A 14,748-nucleotide genomic window follows, 5' to 3' on the forward strand; every position below is an offset into this window, starting at 1 on the left:
AAGACATACTTTTTAAGGCATGTGATTTTAAAAAAAACTTCCCCCCAGAATCTTCTCTTCTCACACTAAAAGAAAAAAAAAATCTCTTAGCAAAAGTAACATTTACCTAAAGATCAGACATTAACGGAAACAACTGGAGAACATTTGCTGGTCCAGGCCTGATATCTGGAGCATTTGTTTCCTGGAGAGTGTGGTGAGATAAAGTGAGCTCTTTTATCCTTTGAGTGCAAAATACAGATGCCTTAAAATCCTGCCTTAGTGCAGAGCTTAATCAGAGATGGAGCTGAACTGTGAAAGCACAGATCCTTCACGACAAGATCTTTATACATACAACTGGCTGTATTTAGCACATAAACCCAGCTGACTCTCTTTGAATTCCCTGGATGTTGTAAAAATACTCAATGGACCTTTCAAAGCAGTTACATGTCTATTTGAACTATGCAATTCCAAATTCAAAAAAATTTAATATCGTCTACATTTAAAAGTTTATAGAGCATTACAAGTAGACGTTACTGGCTTTAAAAAAAATGTTGTCTGCCCTAAAACACATTTCACGAAGAGTAATACCCCATATGAACATGGCTCATGCTTAATGTTAGATGCTAGTTAACAGGAACTATAGTACGTTTTCATCCGTTTTACTTTTGATATTATTTTAGTTTAACTTTACTACTTTTCCTGATCATAAGTGGAAAATAAGAACATTGTTGAAAAATAGAAAATTATAAAGAAATGAAAATCGGCTGTAATTGCAACTCCAGCTATAACAAATTTCAATGGTTTGTTCTATTTTTTTCTAGTCTCTTGTCTATGTTTGTATGAATGCATACACATATCTAGATATTCGTTTGCTTACAAAGTTGAATTCATACCTTAAATACTTTCTGTCCCTGGTTTCACCGAACATTATAAAATGAGGTTTTAACATATTATTAAATATTCTTTGAGCACAAACTTTTAAATGGCTGCATAATATTATCCTTTAACAATTTCAGTATTATTGAGCCTGTTTTTATTTTTTGTATTATGAATGATGCAGTGACGAGTATTTTGATAGGTAAATATTTGATCATATCTCTGATTATGTCCTTTGGATAGGCTCAATAATTGGAATTAAGTAAAATATAAATGTAAGAATTTTTAAGGTTCCTAATATATTTTTCCTTTACTCTACTGAATGTGCCAAGGTAAATGATATAAACGCCACCAACAGTGAAAAAGAAGTGCCCCTCTATCTCATCACATTTTCATCCAGACGTACTTATTAGCGTCAAAAAAATAGCTTCCTGTTTGATGTGCCAAAACCAGCACATCACTGTTGCTTTTATCTGTTTTTCTTTAAAACTAATTAAACTATGCACTTAAAATTTGCGGGAAGTGGGAATTTGTTTTCTTTTTAAATTTTCTTTTAGATTTCCTTTGCACACTTTTCTTTTTTCTGTTAATTTAATTTTTTCTTTATTTTTGTTTTAAATACAAAATAGATGCTCAATATAAAATTTAAACAAAATAAATTATAAACAATAAAAATATTAAAGTTACCTTTTACCTTCTAACCCGTTTCTCTCCAACAGGCACAATTTGTTTGCATATTTCCTATGGACAGTTGCTTTTACAAAATACATAGGCATACATACACATCTACAGGGTGTTTTTTTTTTTAGCATAAATCAAATCATTTGCTTTTTCACTTAAAAGTATAGCATAGGTTTACTTGTCGTGCACATAGATACATCTTACTCATTGAAAAAACTATAGTATTCTGAAATTTGGGTGTTGTGGTGCATAATTTCACCATTTCTTTTATTTATGTTCACCCTTGTACATATATTTTTATGGTTGTTCAGGAATAAGAAGCTCTGGCATTTTCTATGCATCTTCCCTGTAACTGAGTGTAAAATATGGATTTATTTTTCATTATGTCTTTTTCTCAGAGAAGAAACTTCTGTTCTGCAGCTGAGGACACAGCTCTCACTAACTAGTTCGAAGAGCCAAGGGCAAAATAAGGGGCTCTGGTGGGTCCCTTTCTCCATGCTCAGGATGCCGGTACAGGATGACTGGAAAAGCTGCAGAAGGAGTCTGACACCCTCCTCCCACCCCCATTCTGAACTCAGAGAATAACAGCACAGCTATTCGAGGCTCTGGTGGGGAGGCGAGGGTGAGTCACCAGCCTTCAGCCAGTCCTCTGTCGAAATGGTGGCTTAATGCCTGTAGCTGTTGAGCAGGTTGCCACTCCTACAGACTAGGCGGCTCTGTTCCTATTATTGGGAGCTCGAAGGACAGCCTCAAGAGTTTGCACAGCTAGTAAGCTCTTAGCTTCTACCTCTAGGAAATAGCTTAAGAGGCCAAATACCTCAAGAGGCCAGAATGGGGAGAAGCTGCCAGGCTCAGCCACTTCGCCTCTTGCCTCTGAGTGTTCTGGGGAGACTGCCAGCAGAACAGGCACAGCCACTTGCCCGATCTGTCTCAGGTGAGCATTGCGGGTGGATTATGCAGAACCATCATTCACAATATCTTACTCCTGGAGATTCTAGGAGGGGAGCCTACAAAATCCATCCATTCAGCCATTCATTCATCAATCGTACATTTATTGGTTTCTGGAATCTTGTTGGGTAGCAGGGACACAATGACTAATAGAACATCATCTTTTCCCTCAGAGAGCTTGCTGTCTGTTAGAAAGACATAGGTGGGTGTGAAAAAATGATTATAATAACATATGATTGGTACTAGGCCAGATGTGAGTCCAAGGTGGGAGAGGCACAGAGGAGGAAGAGAGCTATATCTGCTTGGGGGATACAGAAACAAGGGAAAACTTCATAGAGCAGATGCTATTGGAGCTGAGTCTATTGGTCTTTCCAAACACCTACTTCCTCTGTGTCCTTGAAGCTACATCTGCCTCCAGAGCCAGGTGCTATCGGTCATCAGCTAGTGTCCAACAGCTGAGCAAAGTCACCCCAGTGTCCAGGATTGTGGGTAAGCCTTCAGCCTATGCAGAAGGCTTCTTAAACTAGAGATTAGTGAAAGCCTCGTGATCTCTCAGGGTCAAAGAACATGGATTTGAACCCACAGCGGAATTTCATTTGGCCTTTGTCTTTATTTAGGTTTCCCGTAAAAGCGAAATCTTCAGGAGAGGCAGAGTGAAAACAGATTTACTGTATATAATTTTGTGACAGCATTATCTCTGCCTCCTTCCAGGTCCAAAAGGCCTTAATTCCACTATCAAGGCCAATGGTAAAGAGAGAACCAGAATTGTGGCTTAGGACAAGAACCCAATCAGGGTGAGGAATTTCACAAAGGTAACAATTTCCTGTTTCATTGTATGAGGAAACCATGGTTATTTAAGAATTTAAATAAGTTGGGCCCTCACTAATAAAATTCATTCTACATTTGAAATTAAACTTTAATTTCTTAACAAATTAAATTCAAGCAATTAAATCTAGCATTATGGAGTGCACATGCATGGAATCTGGAGTCTGTTATTTCTCATAGGAAGAGCACTACTACACCCTCCTCATTTGTCTGGGGGCAGAAGCCTCTGACTGTAAAGTCAGTATTGGAAGCAGACAGACATCCCTGAGGGGCCTGAAGCCCCTAGACCTTTCAGTCAGACCTGGACAGCCTGGAACAGTTTCAGCCAACCATAGAGACAGAAGTGTTCACATCTGCTATGTAGAACTTAGCCCAATTCAACCCTTGCCCACTCATTATGAACACTGGGGTGTTTAGAAGCCAACCTACTGTGGAGGTACCTAGAAAACAGTGATCCCTTTTGGAGACAGCAGCAGGCCGATCGATGCGCTCCCTCAGAGGCAGTGTAGCCCTGTGGTTGAGACCATAGGCACTGGACTTGAGAGCCTGAGCTCAGATCACAGCACCGTCATTTGCTGGCTGTGGGACCTGCAGCTAAATTGCTCCGCCTCCTGGTGTCAGTTTCCTCATCTGTAAGATGGAGATAAAATTACCATGAAAACACACTGCTAACTCTGTCTTCAGGATTGTAAGACTGTGGATGGATTTGTGATTGGGCAATGTTTCCTGAGTTTCCTGTAAATTCTGAAAGGGTTAGATTTCCGCAGCAGCATGTCACCGAGTGTGCTCCTCTTGTTCAATCAAGGGAAGAGATAACATTAGGGAAGTCCCAAACTTTTTTCTGAGTCATATTTTCAAAAATGTTTAGGGTTCTGATTTTTTAAGACAAAGGCTTGGAAATTTTTGCTGAGGATCAGTTTCTTAGCAGCTGTGTCTAGATAATATCACCTGATGTTTGATGTTATGAGTTTATATCTGTGTATAATGTTTATATGAAAACTTCTCTTTCTACTAGATTTGACTTGTTAAAATCTGAGATTTTTGATTGCTTAAAATATTCACTCAAAGAAATTAACTTCATTACATGAAATTTTGTTATGATTATTAATTGTCCTGAAGTTTCTGTACACATTCAAGTTTACAAGGGATATAGATGCAGCAGAAACAATATATAAATATATCTATTACCTAAAAGTAGATTTATAAAGTTTAACCCAGATCCAGTTAATGATTTTATCCAATGTATCATTATTACTTCTAATCCTATGACAATTTAAAAACAGGTGGGGATAGTGTAGGTGAGAACATTGCCTAATACTGGGTATAGCTTGATGTCCACATCATGTGGAAAATGCCTCACCTGATGGATGTGGATTGCTTTTTTCACACCTAAGCATTTCACGTGGACAAATGTGTAAAATTAAATCCCTTCAGTAAACATTTACTACCATAGTAATTTAGGTATTGGTTTAAAAACTAGGAACACTTAAATGATCTTTTCTAGAGAGGAGTTTATGCTCTGGCAAAGGGGAAGGGCCTCAGTAAATGAGTAGGTATACTCCAAGTAGAGGAAATGTAGTGAGAGAAGTGCTGTTCTAAGTAGAGGGAATTGGGGCTGAACCTTGGAGCCTAAGCAGGAATTTAATAACTTATCAGGTAGATAAAGAGCAGGAGTAGAGGAGTAGCAGAAGCAGGGTTTCAAAATATTTGAAAAATAGAGATTCTTCCATTGTGGTTGAAAGAGAGAGAAGGGAGAGAGGCTGGAGGTGAAGTTAGGAAGGTATTTTGGGAGCAAGATGGAAAGAGCCTTGGGACGGGTATTAGTTTCCTTTTACTACTATAATAAATTGACACAAACTTAGTGGCACAAAACAATAGAAATTTATTCTTATTGCCCTACAGACCAGAAGTCCAAAAAAATCTTATGACCCTAAAATCAAGGCATCTCAGAGCTAGTTCCTTTTGGAGGCTCCGGGGGAGAATCCATTCATTGCCTCTTCCAGGTTCTAGAGGTTGCCTGCATTCCTGGGCTCTTGACCCCTTTCCCACAGAGCTCAAACCTCTTGCTTCCATCATCACATCTCCTACCATTGATATCTATCTGTTGTCTTCCTATAAGGAGTCTTGTGATTACCTTGGGCCCACCCAAATAAGTTCAGGATAATATCCCATCTCACGATCCTCAAGCACACCTGTGAGGTTCTTTTATTATAACATAGTCACAGTTCTGGAGATTAGGCTGTGGACAGCTTTGCAGTGATTGGGGTGTCCATTATTTTCCTACCATAGGTAACATGCTGTTGAGTGTAAGAATATCTATAGGACTATCAGGAATATTATCAAACTAACAGTCTACTCTTCTGATTTCATACTGACCTAGAGATTGTTCTTGGTTCTGCTTCAATCCAATTTACCTTTAATGGTATCTGATAAACAGATATGTGAACGTGTGGATTGAATGCACATATTTATCTCACTATCCTATAGGAATATCTACAGGACTATAGGTTTCTACTCGTGGCCAGGTTTTCATGTGAGAAGATAACAGTGTCTGTAGGGTAGAGATGAAGACTTTGAACCAGTCCAGGTGGGAAATGGTGAGGACCTGAACTGGGAGGAAGGCAGTGAGGATGGACAGAAGGGACATAAAACAGTCAGTCATAGGGGAACATAAATATTCATTCACTCTGAATGTGAAAATTTGATTTTTTTAAATATGTCTATTGATTTCAGAGAGAGGAAGGGAGAGGGAGAGAGAGATAGAAACATCAATGATGAGAGTCATTGATCGGCTGCCTCCTGCACGCCCCCCCATTGGGAACTGAGCCCACAACCCCGGCATGTACCCTGACTGGGACTCGAACTGTGATCTCCTGGATCCTAAGTCAATGTTCAGCCGCTTTGCCATGCTGGCCGGGCTGATTGTTTCATTCTTTTTCCACCCATTTCTTTGCTGAATTAAAGGGGTGGCTTGAGACTGCTTCTCACCCCTTAGGAGGGTTCAAAGGCTGAGCCCTCCGTGTCCTTAGAGAAAGGGATTTGGCTATTTTGGCGTGCCAAGAAGCATATAGATGGCTTCACAATTGTTTACCAAACAATTTGACAGGGAGAAATATTTATCCATCACCCATGGAGGGTGGCAACAGAAGACAATACCTCTCCTTACCTGAGGGCTGCACGGGAGCCTTCGGAGTCGTCCCCTGGGGATTTGGAGCACCTGCCCCGGGCAGGGAGAGAAGATGCTCAGCACATGCTGGAAGCCAGGAGCTGTCTCAGCCTGAAGCCATCTGAAGCCTCCACAGCCTGAGCGCCAAAACCAAGGCGGTAAACAGCACCGAGACTGAGGATGTGAGGGACCAGCTGGTGTCCGATGCACAACGCCCTTCCTGACAGCACCCTGATCTCTTTATGGGGAATCCCGAGGATATGAATTCCTCACTCTCATCTCCCATTTCCCAGAAGCTGAAAACCGATGTATAGATCTGTGCACTGCAAGACCTAAGCGCCCCTCACCTGTGAGTGGGTGACTCTGAGAGGCAGGCTGTACACGCCAGGAAAGGTCCTGGCAGGATCAAGTCCAGTTTCCCACGGTTGTGGGTACCTTGTTAACATCCTCTTAGATGGCAAGGGCATCCCCAACCTTAAAGCCTGAGATCAGCCTCACACAGTGGCAGCCTTAGGGGCAACGTGCTGACCAAGCTGTTTCATGGGTGATGGTCTATATATTCCTTGTTTCCAGCATCAGCCCCCCGGAGTTTCTTTGTACTTGTCATTCCTTCTCTGGAGCACCAACATCCTTTTGGGTCTGTGAACCCCTGGTGTCATAACAAATTTACTTTTCCTTAAGGTAGCCACAGTTAGACTGATAGAACAATCAGTGAGCAAGATAGAAGACAAGGGGGGGACTGGGGCAGGGTGGGGAAGTAATACCCTCCCTAAACAGTCAGGCTTGAACTTATTGTGTGAATCTCCATTAGTCTGTGTAATAAACTGCAGGGTTTAACGTCCAGTATATAGTATGTCTATTATATGTACCTATATGTGTTATGTATATTAAGGCACATTTTTAAGTAGAATGAAATTATCTATAGAAACCAGGTCGGGCACAATCTTACTATAATGAACAATCATTAAGAAAAAAAATCCCTCTAATTTCTGCCTCGGCAGCTATCAGTAATAGTCTTACCTAGAGATTGTTCTTGGTTCTGCTTCGGTCCAACTTACCTTTAATGGTATCTGATAAAGAGCTACGTGAAAGTGTGGATGGAATACATGCATTTATCTCATTTCTCTCTTAAAATCCTACTCAAATGATGGTAAAGGAACGGATGAAAGCAAACATGCTCAAGGGCAAAGAAAAGAGGAGCGAATGGAGGGCTAGTGACTGACACATGGGGGGGAGGAAAGCGACGCCTAACCCAGCAGCGGGAGAAGGCAGCAACCAGCAGCAAGCTGAGTCATGCTGCAGGGCCCAGGGAAGCCTCCAGAATCCGAGGTGCCAGGTACCTTTGAAGACGACAGTGTGGGGAGGTGCTGAAAACAAGAATTAGTTTCAAGTCCATACTTGCGGCATTTAGACGACGCTCCCCTTTCCCCAGCACATGCACCAGGCAGTCGCCCCTCCCCCGCCACAGCTGGACCCTGGCAGGTTCTGGGTCCGAGGACCACAGGCGCGGCTGAGGGGTGCCTGAGGCACTGTGGGACATGAGGGATTCAATGCAGTGATCACAAGGACGCGTCTTACACTCTAGATACTTTAGAACAGACTGTAAATAATCAGTTGCCATATAAGTTACAAAGTTTTTAATATTTATGTGTCTATCTTAATATAACCTTTCTTAGCTATCATTTACAAATATAACTTCGGGTCCTCCTCTGGCTGAGGCCTGCCTGGCTCTTGATGATCCTCTGCTCTGGGAACAGCATGAATCCATGACTATGAACCCCAGCCCAGGAAAGGAATCCTGCTCTCCAAGGTGAGCCACACAGACACTGTGCATTCTAGTGAGTACTTCCAGTGTTCAGCTCTGGTCATTAATTCTTTATAACCCAGTGGTTACAGAGCACAGTCTCTGGAGTCGAGTTGCTTGGGTTCAAACTTGAGCTCTGCCAGTTACCCACTAAGTGATCTTAGACAAGTTACTTAACTTTCCAGTGCCTCATTTTCTTTATCTAAAATATTTTTTAAATGCTTGCAAATCTTTGATAGTTATCCTATGTCAAGAACTTACCTCAGTTTTCTATAAGAAAGTACTCATAAAAATTACATTATGCTCAAAGGCAGAATTTCAAGAACCTCATGTTTGTATCTCCTCAAAATTCAGATGTTGAAATCCTCACCCCCCCCCCCCCCCCCAGTGTGATCCTAGATTGGATCCTGGGCCAGGAAAAGAAACAAAAGGTATAATAGGCATTATTGAGATAATTGGTGACATTTGAATATGGACTGGGGATTTGATAATTGGCATTGTAACAATGTAGGATTTCCTGGTTTTGTAATTGTGCTGTGATTATGAAAGAAATTGTTCTTGATTTTAGGACATACACACTAAAATATTTAAAGATAAACGGGCATGATGGAGGGTGGGTCGGGGAGAAAGCAATAAACCAAGTGGGGCAAAATGTTTAACAATTGGTGAACCCAGGTAAAGTGCATATAAGAACCTATGCAACCTTTTCATTAGTTTAAAATGATACATTAACATTTATAAAAAAACAAATATGCTGTGGACAAAATATTTCCTCCATATATAATCTTCTCCAGGTAACATTCAATGATTAAGGCTGATCCCTGTAGGCCAATTTATCCTGTCATCTTACCTTTCCAAACCTAGAGAAAACTTGATTTCAAATCATGCCCAGTGCTATGATCAAAAGCAAGTTAGCTCAAGACTCCAGAGCCCACTGACTCTGTGGGTATGAAGGAAGAAATCAACTAGTTTATGAATTATTCTTCTGATAATATTTCCTGCAGGTAGTTTTAAGCAGTATCTGCTATAGAACAAAGTGTAGCAGAATCTGCTAGTAGTCACACCAATATTCATTCCTCCTTGGTAACAAACCCCCTGATTTTTAGGTAAGGCTAGGGTTGCTTATAATAAAAGCTAAATTTCCCAGCTTTCCTTGCTGCTAGGTGTGGTTATGTAACTAAATTCTTTTTTTTTTTTAAATATATCTTTATTGATTTCAGAAAGAGGAAAGGAGAGGGAGAGAGAGATAGAAACATCAATGATGAGAGAGTAATTGATCGAGCCCGCAACCCGGGCATGTGCCCTGATCGGGAATCGAACCCCGATCGCCTGGATCCCAGGTCGACGCTCAACCGCTGAGCCACGCCTGGCCGGGCATGACTAAATTCTGACCAAAGAGACTAAAAAGAAAAGTTAAAAGGCAACTGCCAAGACATCTCCTCAAAAGACATCAGGCATAGGCCCTTTTCCTTTTCCGTGCCTCTTCTACCACATATAACCTGGAATACAGATGGGATGCCAGGATCTCTAGCAGCTGTCCTAGGCAACAAAGGCAAGCTCCACACCCTAAGGAGAGTGGAACAGAGAGAGAGAAGGAAACGGTGCGGGTGCCTGAATAAAAAGAGCTATCATAACAACCCTGGAATGTCTACCTGGTAGACTATTTTATATGAGAGAGAAATAAACTTTCATTTTGTTTAAGTCACTGCTAACTTATGTTTCTATTATGTATCATAAAACAAATCATAATTTTAAAAAAAGGAGATAAGGTCTGATGTGGACTCATAATTTCTATGAAGTTTTCAAGAGATGATTCACTTCACGAGTGTGGATCCCATCAGTGTATCTCTCTAGAGCCTAGCAGACTCTTCACATAGTTTCAGTTGATGAATATTTTAGAACGAATAAAGATTCTTTTTATAAAAAAAATGTTGCTTACTACAACATATAGTAAATATTGATAGGTATAATGCACATAAGTCAAAGGTCTTTTGATTTTAACTTTCTGTTTTAAAATAATTATCCTCAATAATTTTTAAGAGTGTAAAGAGTTCCTGAAACTAAAATGTTTGAGAACCACTGTCTTAGATAATAATACCCTGCTTGGTAAATTTCAATTTTCAAAGGAAAGGACTACTAAATAGCATTTTCTCTACCACGAGGATTTTAAGGATCAATAATATAATTGATCCATTACCTATACAAGGATTGATGTGTTTACCTATTCAAGGAGTATGGCATTGTGAAAACTCAGCCCATTGTTGGAGAGAGTAGTTTGACCATACCAAATCAATTGCACATTCGGGTTACAAAAGAGTATGTTCATTTAATCTACTGAATACTACCTGAGCATAGAACCAGTCACTGAATGAAGGATACATAAAACTAGAAATAACTAAAACTCACTTAAAAGAGGTTAAAAGTAAAATAAGAAAATGCATATTCTCATATAAGAAGTCCATATATTAGATGTTTCCACAGATGGTTATTTGATAGCCTCATCAGCATCAAAATATTCTGGGATCTTTACATCCTTCCAACCCACTAGTTTCAGGGTCTTGGCTCATGTAAGCTCTTGTTAGCTCAAAATCCTGATATCAAACGTAAATACAAGATCAAGAGTAGAACATGGAGAAGTACTGTGTTTCTTTACATGATTTTTTTTGGCAGCAAGAAAGACTTTTCCCAGAAGGACTCTGACACCCTAACACTGATTCCTTTTCAAATATCACTGATCAGAATTGGATCACATGATTGCTCAATCCAATCATTGGCGAGAGGAATGAGGTTACCATGATTGGCTTAGACCAATCACGATTCTCTCTTTGTGGTTGAGGAAGGGCCTAGCTTTTCCAAAAGCACTTGACTTCTTGATATCTGCACAAAATTAGGGTGCTCTGAGCAAAAATGGGGTGGGGCATAGCGAAGGATAGGCAATCAGAAGGTCCTTGCACAATCATGACAACTGAAATTTCTCATTATAGTAGCTGAGACTATTATGGGATAATGGGTAAATTTCATAAAAGTTTTATAAAAATTATACTTGCCTGTTTTCTTTCTTTCAACTAATCATTAGTCATTGAGAGCCTAATGAATTTCTAGCAGCATTAAAGATATTCAAAGTCTCATTTTCTTAAATCTTCATTGACAGTTCATTTTTAACATTTAGTCTTTGCTAAATCCCCATATATATTTCATTCAATAACAACAAAAAGTCAATTCTACTCAACCTCACACTACTACATTTTTGTTTTCTTAAATGATCACGTATGTGTTTTTGCTAACATATTATAGTATCACATCTTTTAAACTTAATACTTTCAGTTAAAATTTTGCCCCCGATTAAACTGAGAACCATTCACATATTTAAAGAATTTAAATTTGATTAAATAGTAAAATAAATTATCTAAGTAGTTAATACAAGTCAGAAACAAATGCAAAAAGATACTATTCAATATGTCCTTCCCTTTATGGAACAACCACACACCAGCTGTCTGGTCTCCCCCTAATAGTATGAGCCAACTGGGGAAGGTACATATTTTCTGCTGATTTTGTGTTGTCTGGCTATAGCAGAAATGATTTAAAGATCATTTAGGAAATAGTCCTCTGTCATTTTTCCTTCAAGTTCAGCTTAAATGTCATCTCTTCAGAGGCCTTCCCTGACCACCCTATTTAAAAAAGATCTCCTCTAATTACTTTGTATTAAATCAGCCCTCTAATTCTACCTATAGCACTCATGCAAATCTGTAAAGATCTCCTTTTGCATTTATTTTATGTTTCCCTTTTTTATTTTAAAATTTCTGTTCAAAATATTACAGATGTCCCTTTTTCTCCCCATTGACCCATTCCATTCCGCCCCACCCCCCTCCCCAGTCCCTCATCACACCATTGTCCATGTCCTTGGCTTGAGCATATATGCATATAAATTCTTTGGTTACTCTCTCCCCCTCCACCCACCCACCCTCCCCCATCCCTCTGACATTCGTCAGTCTGATCCATGTTTCCATATCATTGAATCTATTCTAATCTATTAAGTTCTTTAGATTCCACATATAAGTGAGATCGAGTAATGTTTGTCTTTCTGTTCCTGGCTTATTTTGCTTAGCATAATATTCTCAAGGCCTATCCATACTGTCTCAAATGGTACTGTTTCCCATTTAGAATATAAGCATTATGAGAGCTGGAAAACATGTTGGTCGTATTCTATACTTTAAGCGCAAAGCTTAATACATGCCTGGCATGCAGGGGCTGATCAATAGATATTTAATTGAGTCTAGTTTTCCTTTCTGAATTGTCTCTATTTTATGCTACATTCTGAAAGCAAAATTTAAAACCAGATCCTGGTATTTATCGTATTTTGGGCATTGATGTTTAATAATATACAATATTAAAATTTTGTAGTTAATAGGCACTTAACATAAGGTGTCATATGCGGTGAGACACGGTAAAATATAGTAAAATATAGGTCAATTTCTTTTATGTCAAATGAATATTTTTTATGTACTTTATTTTTATTTTATATGGTTTATTAGGTATGAAAAATTAACCTGTTTGGGGTCAACACAGAAGTTTAGAAATGTCTAGAAGTGAAACCTTCAAGAACTCAGAATAGTTTATTTGCCCAAATCTAAACTTCTGCAAGAACTGTGTATCTTCAATATAATTGGAATTGAAACCACCTTTCAGGACTCTCATTGTGGTTTTAATAATATACATCCAACTGTAACTATAATATAAAACATGAAATATTTTAGGCCTTTTAATAGTATACGTTATTGTTGTTATTAACCAAGTAAGAAAGTTAATTGAAGGGTACACCAAAATCTGGCTGTTTTCAATGGAGATATTCCCATGTATGAGTGTGATTAGCACAGACTTGCTAAATCTCTCTCTGGGCCATCTGTGAGCACCTTCTTGGTTTAAAATAACACATACTAGCTCTGCTCAGTTCTAAGCAGTTTTAACCACAACTGTTATCTTTACTTAAACCTGGGAAGATTCTCAAATGCCTGAAACTTGGAAATGCCACCTTTCACTAAGAATCTGATCCTCAAATTAAAAACAAGTCTTCTATTAAGTCAACTATCTCAAACGAGATGTTTGGGAAGGATTAAAGTGTTGACCACAGAAATTCCCATCCAATTGTAAGGCGAGGGTGGAAAGAGTATTTTAGCTTACTAATAAGTTTAGAACACATTCATGTGTTAACTTTCTAATGATGCAAAATAAAATTCCTAATAATTTGAATATTCTTGGTTGCTCCTTAGTTCAATCTTAAATTAGGGGGATGCAAATGCTCCTTTTATATCGGTCTCAGTGTGAGCTGCTGGGTTCTGGCCTGTCAGCCAATCAGCAATAGTGGAGACCTCACTGGCAAAGACCTGACAGTTTGCCACTGCACTCAATAGTCAGAGGCCTTGCTCCTTACTGCAGACCCAATATAATCTTTTCTGAAGAACCTGCTCTGATCAGAGCATCTGATGTGGAGCCTTGGGAGGCTATCCTGCAGTAAAACTACCTACAACTGCCTGGAGACCAGTGTAAATGCAATGGAGGCCTTCAAACAAATTCTAAAGTTCTAATAGACATTATAACAATCACTTCTCCTACCAAATATGCATGTTCTTAAAAACCTACAACCCAGAAACATTTAAAATAAGCTTGATTCTGACTATGTTGTTTAGTTCTTCAAGTCCAGACTGAGTGTGGTTAGAAATCCTTTAAGGTCATATTTAAAGGTGGTTTTTTTTGAGCTATACTTTGAACACTAAAAAATTCACCCATTTTAACTGCACAAGATAATGACATTTAGTAAATTACAGAGTTGTGCAGCTGTTACTACAGTCCAATTTTAGAACATTCTCGTCATTCCAAAAAGATCCCTCATACATATTATGTTTAGGATTTTTTATTAGATTTTTCCCCACAACTTTTCTGCATAAAAACAATTACCTATTTGAAATAAAATACTAAAAATGTTAATAAATTTGACTCTGTTGGCATTTGGACACAAATGAAAATTTTCCTACAAAGGGGCATGTTTTGTATGTACAATCTTTTTAAAAGAAGGCTAATTAGGCATATATTAGAGTTTTCCTTAAATAGCTTTCATAAAGTCCTGGATAAAAGGGGATGTGTAGGAACTGAGACTGGCCCCACTTTTGTACAAGGAAAATCGGCCTTATTATGTGCCATTATTCAGATGGCACATGGTGGCAACAGCAGCTGTGAGTCATTATATTCCTCTCATTCCTTAACACCTCTGTTTCTCACCACAGTCTCTAAGTGCAGACTATGTCATACTCTAGCTGAGGTCATCCTGTCAATCAAAAAGGGCAGGGCAACATCAGGTCACATTTAAAATGGGAACCTAGTTCCAGCTTCAATTTTCCTTTCCATTGGTTAATATTTTCTGGGTATCAGGGAGAAGCACATACACATTGCTTTTATGTGCTCTTGGTCTCTTCCA

Source organism: Miniopterus natalensis, chromosome 5, assembly GCF_054644295.1.
Source record: "Miniopterus natalensis isolate mMinNat1 chromosome 5, mMinNat1.hap1, whole genome shotgun sequence".
Taxonomy (NCBI): domain Eukaryota; kingdom Metazoa; phylum Chordata; class Mammalia; order Chiroptera; family Miniopteridae; genus Miniopterus; species Miniopterus natalensis.